Here is a 10,470-nt window from a genome sequence, read left to right as displayed (position 1 = left end):
GTCTACTAGTCACCTCCATTAGCCTCAAGATCCTACACACTAAAAAACACAGAAGAAAAGGACTACCTACAGCAGAGACACTTGGCAGGTAATAGAAAGCTGCAGTAGACCTCCCTTCCCCCACCCCACCCCCATGCTCCACTCCATCCCATCTCCCCGCTTCAGGAATGCCCTCCCACAGTCTGGGAGCTTTGACAATTGATTGCTCACCTTGGGAGCCATGACGTGCAGGGCGGCATCATGGGCACCCTCCAGAAGTCCATAAAACAGGCTTCCTAAAGAGCCCTGGGAGCGCAGGGGCATTGGGGGGGATAACTGCAAGGTCGGCAGTTCAAATCCACCAGCTGCTCCGTTGGAGAGAGAAGAGGCTGTCTGCTCCCATAAAGATTTAGTCTTGGGAACCCAAAGGAGCAGTTCTATGCTGCTTATCAGGTTGCTATGAGTTGGAATCTATGCGTTGGCATTTGGTTTCGGTTTTTTGCTAAGTTGAGCCAAAGAACTGGGAAGGGCTCAGTTCTTAGCAGGAATAAATGTGCCTCACGCCAAAAGAATTGGTCAGACAACAAATGCATCTATTTATATCCTATAATCCTCTGGGTCAGCAACATGCTAATAACTAGCTGGTCCTGCTGGAGAGGCTGCAAACAGGCTGCCCAGTGGGAAGATCCCTGCCCTGGTGGTCAGAGACAATAATACACATCAAAGTGCTGCCTAAGCCCAAAGGACTATATATAAAGTCTCCTCACTCTTGTAATTATGAGCTGGTTTCACCACTCACTGACTGGTTCACGTCCCTGGCCCGGTCGCCCTGAGCCCTCCCTGAGCCTCCCTCAGTTTCTTTGTCTAGAAAATGAAAAGAGTTGACACTTCATCGAGGGCTCCTGGATATATTCTCATGAGAGACTAGTCCCTGGAGAAGGACATCACGTTGGGTAACGCAGAAGGCCAAGAAGAAGAGAAGACCCTCATGGAGGTCCTCTGACCCAGTGGTGCAACAAAGAGCTCAAGCCGAACAACGGTGAGGATGGTGCAGGACCCGGGACCGGGCCGGGGTTCTTTTTTGAGTTGGAACCGATTTGATGACACCTAACATCTAGGTCTGATGGTGTCGTGGTTATGCGTTGGGCTGCGATCTGTAAGGTCAGTAGTTCAAAACCACCAGCAGCTCCATGGGAGAAAGATTAGCCTTTCTACTTCTGTAAAAGGTACAGTCTTGGAAACTGGTGTGTGTGTGTTTATTTTTTAATTTTTTAAATCATTGTATTGGGGGCTCGTGCAACTCTTATCACAATCCATACTTACATCCATGGTGTCAAGCACATTTGTGCATTTGTTGCCATCATCATTCTCAAAACATTTGCTTTCTACTTGAGTTCTTGGTAATTGCTTCTCATTTTTCCCCTCCCTCCCCGGCTCCCATGTGTGCGTATTTAAACAACTTTAAAAAAACTATTTATTTTGTAACAATATTCCTATAGGCCCAAATAACTGTTTTTTAAATCTTTGGGGGGGGGATATTCCTCATTATGAAGTCTGTATTTAAAAATCCAGGTTCTAAGCATTCCTAAGGTACAGTGTTCCGGAAGACAAGTGAGCTTCTGCTGGCATGGCGTGATATACGAAGACTCTCTGACTGGCTCCTGACTGGCCCTCCTGGGTGCGTTCTTCCTGGCGGCATGGACTGTGGGGACGTCAGAAAGTAGGCACCCTGGGCTGTGTGGAATTCTGTGAGATGTGGTACCAGCCAGTCCTCCGGGTCTAAGGCCCAGCAAGAGGTCATCCCAGCAAATAGTAGCCATCTGTCTGTCACATATGTGGCCATCTCAGAGGGGTCCATATCCACGTATGGAGTCTGGCCCAGCGTCACAAGCTCCCACAACATCACTCCAAAGGCCCACACTTCACTAGCACGGGAGAACTCATTAATCACTAGACTTTCAAGACCCATCCACCAAACTGGCCTAGACAGTGATTGTCCATGGGGAACAAGTCTCTGGATAGGGTGTTGTCTCTGATCTCAACTTGAAGTGTATCATCAACGACACCCTTCCTAGCAGCCAGATCTTTGTGGATGATTTCCCTTTGGGCCAGATCACTTACCCCACAGGCAACCTGAATGGCCATGTGCACCAGGTCTTGTTGAGAAAGTACCTGGGGATTATAGGCCTCTGCTAATCGGCACTGCCGTAGGAACAACTTAAGATTCCCCCAGTTCATATAAGGCTATATCATCATAGGCTTTTCTCCTTCCAATACACACGTGCGAAATTGTAAGGTTTCTGTGATGAAGGCCTCGGAACGTACAGCTTTCAGTTGGCATCATTGTCACTTGAATTTCAGAAGCTTGATCTTTAACTCTTTTCACAAATGCTTGTTTTTCCTTGTTTGGATTTTTTCCATCTATGAGAATCCCATGGAAAATATGCCCAGAAGTACCTTCTTGGAGCAGCTCCTGGAGAGGGCGATATCCTTGACCTTGGCTGTGGCCCTTCGTAAGTCATTCTGATCTATCCTCGAGGAAGGGTCACCCGAGGAGCTGGTGATGGGAATTGCATTGTTGGGTGTGTGGGCTCTCTCTCAGGTCCTGAGTCGTCTGGGTGGATGGCTGACACAACCCTTGGGGACTACTGCTGGCACTGACACTGTCAGCCAGTTCGATCCTTTTCATACTATGAAGCTAAACGTACTGCTGCAATAAATACTCCTGCACCACACGCTCCTATATGGATCGAAAACACATGCATGGAAGTGGTTGGTACTGCAGGCGCAGGGTCATAAATATTTCTGCTAGCGTTTTTGTCCAAGGCTGAAGTTTTAAATTCTTCGAATTTTTGTAGCACATTTTCCTTCATTTAAAAGTGAAGACTGTGAAAGGTTGTGAAGAATTCACCGTCAAGTTGAGCTGCACTCGTGTCATAGCCTCAGTGATGTGCAGGAAATTGGTCTCCCTGGGTACGGAGAGTTCAAAGGACTCGTACAGGGGGTCTCTATGAATCTGCACTAACTCAATGGTAGTAGGTTGGGTTTGAATGATGTTGTCTATTTGCCATGTTTCCCTAAGGAGATTGTGAAGGGTATATACATTTTTGTTAGCTTTGTGCCGTGGTTCTCAACCTTCCTAATGCAGTAACCCTTTAATACAGTTCCTCATATTGTGGTGACCCCCCAACCATAAAATTATTTTCATTACTATTTTATAACTGTAATTTTGCGACTGTTATGAATTGGGCAACCCCTGTGAAAGGGTTATTCGACCCCCAAAGGGGTTGCCACCCACAGGTTGAGAACCGCTGGCTTTGTTGGTGCACCAGTGCAATCCCCAAGATGTTTCCGTAAGGAACATCTTGAGAAATGTAACGGATGAGTGAAGAGATTATTTGAGATTCATCAGTACTCTGCACATCACCTTCCCTTAGTCCCGTAGCCCCCAGTCACTATTCTTCATACTTCAGTCTGAGAAACCACCACAGATTCGAAGGGGCTATCCTTGTGGGGTAGTGATTACATGTTGGCTGCTGACCACAAGACCAGCAGTTCAAAACCACCAGTCACTCCTCGGGAGAAAGACAAGCTCCCTACCCCTATAAAGACACGGTCATGGTAATGCACCAGGGCAGTTCTCCCCTCTGCTGGAGGGCTGCTGTGAGTCAGCTTCGACTCACTGACAGTGAGTAACGTCCTCTGACAGCGGAGGGCCTAGAATCACTGAAGAGTGATGGTGTCCGAAATACACTTACAGCTGTTTAATCTGTTAGAAAAATAGTGTTTGTGGAATGCTAGATTGGGAACCAATGGTTTACAGAACGCGTGAGTCAGTGTAAGTGGTCTTATTTGAGGGTGAATGGCCTGCCATGACCTGAAGGAAAGCAGATATAAATGTGGAGCTTTGACTGGTCCTTGTCTGTTTACTCTTGACTCAGCTTTGCTCTTTCTCACAATCTTTCTTAGATCTTTCCTCCATCCCTCACCAGTTCTTGGAACTGTGCTTCCTTTCCACTTCCCAAATCATAGCTGTTTTCCCACCCTGTGAAATCCCGGCACTGGCTGGCTGGAGAATGGTTGCAATTGTGTACTTCTGGAGGAAATCCTTTCTTTAACTGCCAGGAATTCCAGGCTCCAACATGGTGGGGGCGGGGGCAGAGACAGTGGTGGGGTGGGGGTGGAGCAGGAAACACTAGCACATTGCCCGCTAGTTCATTGCCTTTTCCTTGTCTCTTTGGGCATCCGCAGGTGCCTGGTCCTGCACGTTTCATTATGATACACTTCAGTTTGTTTTCTCAATCTGCTCTTTGAAATGTCCTGTTCTACTCTTACTTTCTTACTTCTTCTGTTTACTAAAGCTACTCTACAGACAGGAGCCAGTTTCAGTCTCTCGGACACACATTTTGGTCTTTTTCTTTTTCCCCCCACATCTTTTGAATGACCTTCTGCTTTCTCCATCTACCATGCCCTTGATGCCTCCCACCACTCATCTGCTCTGCAGTCATTAGTACTCAGGGTGTCAACTCTGTTCTTGCCAGAGTCAAATCCTATTTTTGAAAGTGCCAAGACCCATAGATAGAGAACCCAAAGGGAAGGGCATGCTTAGCATATCTCAAGCTGAAAGAACTGATGAAAATTCAAGGCTCGAGAAACACACACCATGCTGTCTGTTGCAGCACAGACCTGAGAGAGGAAGTGAGACAGATAGAGATGACTATGTCAGACCCACGGGCGTTACATGAAAGGACCAAGAACCCAATCAAACACTGATCAAGGAAGAAACGGACTGAAAACGGGAGGCAGAGGAGAGCCCCCACCAGCCAGCTGGCCCAGCAGCACTTCCAGATCAGGAGCGCAGGAAGTCACTTCACAGAATCACCAAGAGGACACAGAGTAACTGCATAGGCGCATAGAGTGAAATCAGGTCCTGATGGCTGGCTGCAGCCAAAGGAAAGATCTCAGGTGCCTTTGCCAGGTGACCAGAGGTGCACACTCCCTCCTCTCTCACCCTCCAGGTAATTAGCAGCACAAATGCCCCCATCCCTGGAGTCTTGACCACTGGGGAACAAGATATAAATCTCCTCCCACCTAGCCCCTTCCCTCTCTCTGCTGACTACTATCGCTCCCTGGCCCAACAATCCTGACAAGTAGCAGAAGTCATGCCAACACAGCACTGATGGTTCACCCCTCCCTCCTGCCACTACCAAACCACCTTAGCTCCCTCCCCGCCACTCACTTCCACCCATCTCCCTACCAAGCAAGGGGTGCCAAGCACATTATTACATCCCACACCTTCTCAATGTGCAAGGGGTATAAGCAGTGGGGCTGCACACGCATCTGTCCACCTCTCCCCCATCTACTGGGGCGGGTACAGTGTCCCCACTTGCTAGTTACACTTTCTATACCCGCCACTCACTGTAGATCCCACTGCCTGCTCGTGAGCCGCTGAGCCCATGACAGAGAGCAGCCAACACACAGCTAACCCCCATCAGCTGCCCCATGAAACGAATGAGTAAAAACCCATGTTCACCTACCCAGCCAGTAACCTACACCTGAAGACAGAGGGCAAGCTCTGCAGTACCTCTAGACTAGCAACCAGAGCAGCACATCCAGCCCATCTGTCTGGAGGAGAGGCCTAAAAACAAAAACTAAGGACACAAACACGCAATAAGCAAATGAACACGACACCTGAATACCTCAGAACTAACAGCCAATAGCAAATCACCTAAAGAAACAAGACAAGAGAGCTTTAGTAAGTGACCAAAATACAAAACCCTAAAAACACTCAGAAGAATAAATGGGAACGGAAATAATCTGATAAAATAAAAAAACCAAAAACCTTTTCATACAAAGGTAAACCAAAAAGCATTGCTGCTAGGGTACTAGTTCACACACGTATGGGTTTATCTCAAACAAAACTTGTATAAACGTGTCTCCGTGATCAGTGGGGGCTGCAGGCAAAGTCTCTCAGTCAGACATTTGTCTTAATCTCATGAGGGTGCTTGTAAATAATGAGGACCAATCAAAACAGTGGCTTGTGAGGGGACCTTCTGGACCAGTTAAATTCAAGATGGAGAGGTCAGCTCAGAAGATGATGGTGACTGTATCCAGGACTCCTAAGGGAGACTCTTAGTAGATTTCCTTAAAGGACACAGGATGATCACAGGGTCTTAGTAGGAAGAAATTTTAAGAAAACTGAAAACAGCCTTGATGAGGAAAAAGGCCAGAAAAGTTATACTGAGGGTCTCCCTCTACACGCCCCCCCAACAATGTACCGTTCATTCTTTGAGGGCAGCAAGGACCGTCCTACTAGAAGTTCATTGGAATAAATATTGTCGAACTAAAAACAGGGACGCAATCATGGGCCCTAAATTGTGCTATAAATTGTCTAACAAACATAACGAAAATTGACAAAGAAAGAAAAAGATTAAATAAATAGAAATAAAATTCACAAAGAGCAGAAATAAACTAAGTGACTGAGATCTACGGAAAACTTCATTTAGGAACTTCCAGGAAGATGGTGACTGAGTAACACATACCAGAGAGGCTCTGCAGAAATCATTGCAGGAGAGCTATGAAGAGGGAATTTCCACACTGCCAAGTTGCAGGAGGAGCATGATTAAGATAAAGAGGCACAGATCAACTACGTTTTCAGGGGCTGGGGGCTTTTTGGCTTACCACAGTATAGCCGGCTAGGGTTTAACTTTAGCCCCAAACTGCCTCAGCAGGAGCCAGGATAATTTGGGATGGCACAGGGGCTTTATCTCAACACAGCCACAGATTGCCACTATCTTGGGGCAAGGATTAAACCCCTTCAGACCCATGATCAGGGATCGGGGATCAGCTATATGGTTATTTTTGTTTCCCTCATTTCTCCCTATCCCCACAGTCTCAACAGGTTTAATTTTTTCCCTTTTCTCTCAAGCCACTGCCAACCTCAATACCATTTCCTTAGCCTAAGACATTTTCACTTGACCAACACCCTGCTGGAAGAACTCTACCCTCTGCAGCATAACCCAAGGCTTGGAAAAGCCTGACCACCCTCCAACAGGGGATATCCTGCCCAACTTCTGTCGGGGAAATTCTGCCCACCAGCAAATCCCACTCACCTTGTTAGGTGGAAATCCTGCCTGTGTGGCTAGGGGAGCTCCTATCCATTCTCTGTGGTCCCACAGGAATGAGGGAACTTCCTCCTGCCTGCTGTAGTGCCTTACATGGCCTAAGCCAGCTCAGCCAACACTGGCCAACATTCCACGCTGCTGTGGGAACCTCTGTCCAACCTGTGCAGCAATCTACCTGGCCAAGGCAATTCCACCCACCATTTGAGGTGCTCTACACCAAAACAGGCAACTCAACAGCCTTCTGTGGCACTCCTATTCCAGCAGGCACACCCGCACGCCCTCTCTGGTTTCCAAAGCCACTATGGACCACACCATCATGGCTTCCTGTTAGATCACCCAGTACAGCACCATCCTCATGGGTCCACAACAACCCAACCAGTGTCCCCTGAGAGGACCATCCAACTTGCCCTCCAAATAACAGAATGCTGATTGACTAGGGAAAGAGTGAAGCCACAAGAGGATAAAGTGGTAGGCCAATTCCATAGTGAACTTAGCTGCAGACAGTTGGAAGAAGCTTTCCTATGAGTCACCCAGAAAGAGCCAGTGCTCTTGGACTCAGGGGAAAATGACTCCTGTAACATAACGCAATGAAAATAGCAATCAGCCTCAACGACCTCAGCAAAAGAAACAGGAGAAATAAAAGGCAATGGCAGAAGATATCCTGAACCTAACAACATGCATAGAAGAAGCAAACATTGATTTGCCAAAGAAAGAAATGTTCAGAATGCTGTTTGGAGTCATACAGGATATGAGGGAACCAATACAGAAAAAGGATGAAATGATAGAGGAGATAACGTCCGTACACCAAAGGGAAATACAAGAGCTTAGGGATGAGATAACAAAAACCAATAGCAGACTCATGGACTTCGCCAACTGACTGGAGGAGAAAGAGAACTGCAACAATGACCTAGAGGACAGCCAGGAAGACTTTGACAAATGCAAACAAAAATCTAATAAGATCATCAAAGAAGCTGAAAAAAAAAGCCTAAGAGCTATGTCTGATGCTATGAAGAAGAACAACATCATAATAATGGAATTACCGGAGGAAGACACAACAAAGAAGTCATCTGCAACAATAGTGAGAGGATTCTTGGAGGAAAACTTCCCCAGCGTAATGAATGAAACCCAGGCAATCATTCAGGAGGCTGAAAGAACACCAGCTAGACTAAATAATCCCAAGAAGAAGTCATCAAGGTAAATAATAGTGATACTATCTAACTTTGACGAAAAGGAGAAAATCATGAGAGCAGTTAGGGAAAAATCAAGCTATCACTTATAAAGTTTATCAAATAAGAATATGCTCAGACCTATCAGCAGACACTATGAAGAAGAGGTGAGAGTGGAGTAATATATTCCAAAAATTGAAGGAAAATAACGTAAACCCAAGAATACTCTACCCAGTCAAATTATCTATCAAGATAGATGGAGAAGAAAGAGTCATCCCAGACAAAGAAAAGTTCAAAGAATATGTTAGAAGAAACCCAACCCTACAAAAGATCCTTGCAGATCCAGTATGGGCAGAAGAACAGCACTCACCAGCATAAATAAAAGACCACCTGTATTAGCCTAGGTTCTTTAGAGAAACAAATCCACAGAAATTCATGTATAAGAGGGAGTTTTATATAAAGGTTAAGTGTGCATCAAGAAAACATCCTAACCCAGTGTTGCCCAAGCCCACAAATCCAACATTAACCCATTAACCCATATGTTCAACACTAGTCCACAAGTCCTCATCGATCTCACAAAATAGATGGAATGATGCCGACTGCAGGAGGAAAGCTGCGTCAGTGAATGTGTGAGCATCTCAGCGCTGGCAGGGGTCTCCATGTGGCTGCTCCAGCACCCAGGGCTGCATCAGGGTAGGTCCATGTGACATTTCCTTGGGGGTATCTTGCAGGAAGTCAGTCTTGCAAGCAGAATCAGGGAACTGCTAAGGCAGATGCACCCTGGTGCGACCATCACAAAGCAAGAGACCCAAGAACTCGAAAGGCAAGGCTCACTAAGCCATTTATCCCTCTACCCTTCAATTAACACCACTTGTGTTTATTGGCCAGGTGGGCACAATAAACTAATGAACTCACTGCCATATAGAACAACCCCACCTAGAGGGCAACAAAGAGAAAACAGCCCCCAAGATAGCATTGGCTTAACACATTACCAACTTACACAAGTGGCCAGATATTTTTTCAGCTGTTGAGGTTTTCTTTGCATTAAACCATAAATGGGTTTATATCTCATCAACTTTTTATCCTATTTATTTATAACTTTCAGTTTTTGAATATAAAATGTTGTCTTACATTATGAAAAAATATTTTTAAAATCATTTTATTGGGGGAAACAATATTTTGCAATGTATGCAGAAAATTACTACTTTTATGAACTATAATCTTCATGAAATTATAAACTTCTTGTAAAAATAATCAACATAATCCATATTACTTTGAAAAACAGTAAAAATAAATACAATATATCAAACAAAAAATACATTCTTTGTTCCCCAGTGTTTATTTGTTGATATGTTCCTTTGTTATACACTGGACTATTATTACTCTATGCTACAACTATTCTATACAACTACATGGAGAAACAAAGACAGTGTGCAAATATTATCCATGAAACACTGCAAAAATTATCACCTATCCATTTGGTTTGATTAGTTGTGGAGACCTTATCCTAAACAGTTACAATTATTTCATATATTGTACTTAGCATTGGACCTATATATATAAAAAAATTCTAGTACTTTTTTTAATGTATGGCACTTTGTATAACATTTTTCTCTGTGAAGCGGTACCTTACAAAATTTGCAAGTATACCTGGTTTCACTTATTTTTCCAGGGCAGTGCAAACTCTAAAGGCTCTGGTAGGAAATTTCTTTGTTCCATTGCTTGAAATGAACACAGGTAGATGCTACTTCGAGTTATCTTGTGGTCCATCTGTAACAGATGGCGCGTGCAATACGAGTAAACTCGGGATCCATGCGATATATGTTAAGGGTGGAAAGAAGTCAAGAATGAAACACACACACACACACACACAAAAAGAAACACACACACACATACACAACACAATGATAAGAAAGATAGGTAGAAAAACACCCAACACAAAAGGTATAAGATGACATCACAGAGTCCAGATAATAACCCTGAATACCAATGTACTGAATGCAGGCATTAAAAGACTGAGGCTAGCAGATGGGCTTAGAAAACAACCCATCAATCTGCTACCTACAGGAGACACATCTCAAGGCTACAGACAAAAATAGGCTGAAAATCAAAGGCTGGAAAAAGATATACCAAGCAAATAACAATTCAAAAAGAGCTGGAATTGCAATCCTAATTTCGGATAAAATTGACCTGAAAGTGCA

At 44.9% G+C, this 10,470-nt stretch overlaps 1 pseudogene; it reads right to left on the bottom strand.

Moving 5' to 3' along the window:
- Positions 1-1,564: 1,564 nt before the first annotated feature.
- Positions 1,565-2,917, bottom strand: LOC142423920 (tyrosine-protein kinase RYK pseudogene; annotated as a pseudogene).
- Between the last annotated feature and the right edge of the window lie 7,553 nt (positions 2,918-10,470).

The sequence above is a fragment of the Tenrec ecaudatus genome, chromosome 13, assembly GCF_050624435.1.
Source record: "Tenrec ecaudatus isolate mTenEca1 chromosome 13, mTenEca1.hap1, whole genome shotgun sequence".
In the NCBI taxonomy this organism is placed as follows: domain Eukaryota; kingdom Metazoa; phylum Chordata; class Mammalia; order Afrosoricida; family Tenrecidae; genus Tenrec; species Tenrec ecaudatus.
Note: the sequence above shows the minus strand (reverse complement) of the source record. Positions and strands in the feature narration are given on the sequence as shown.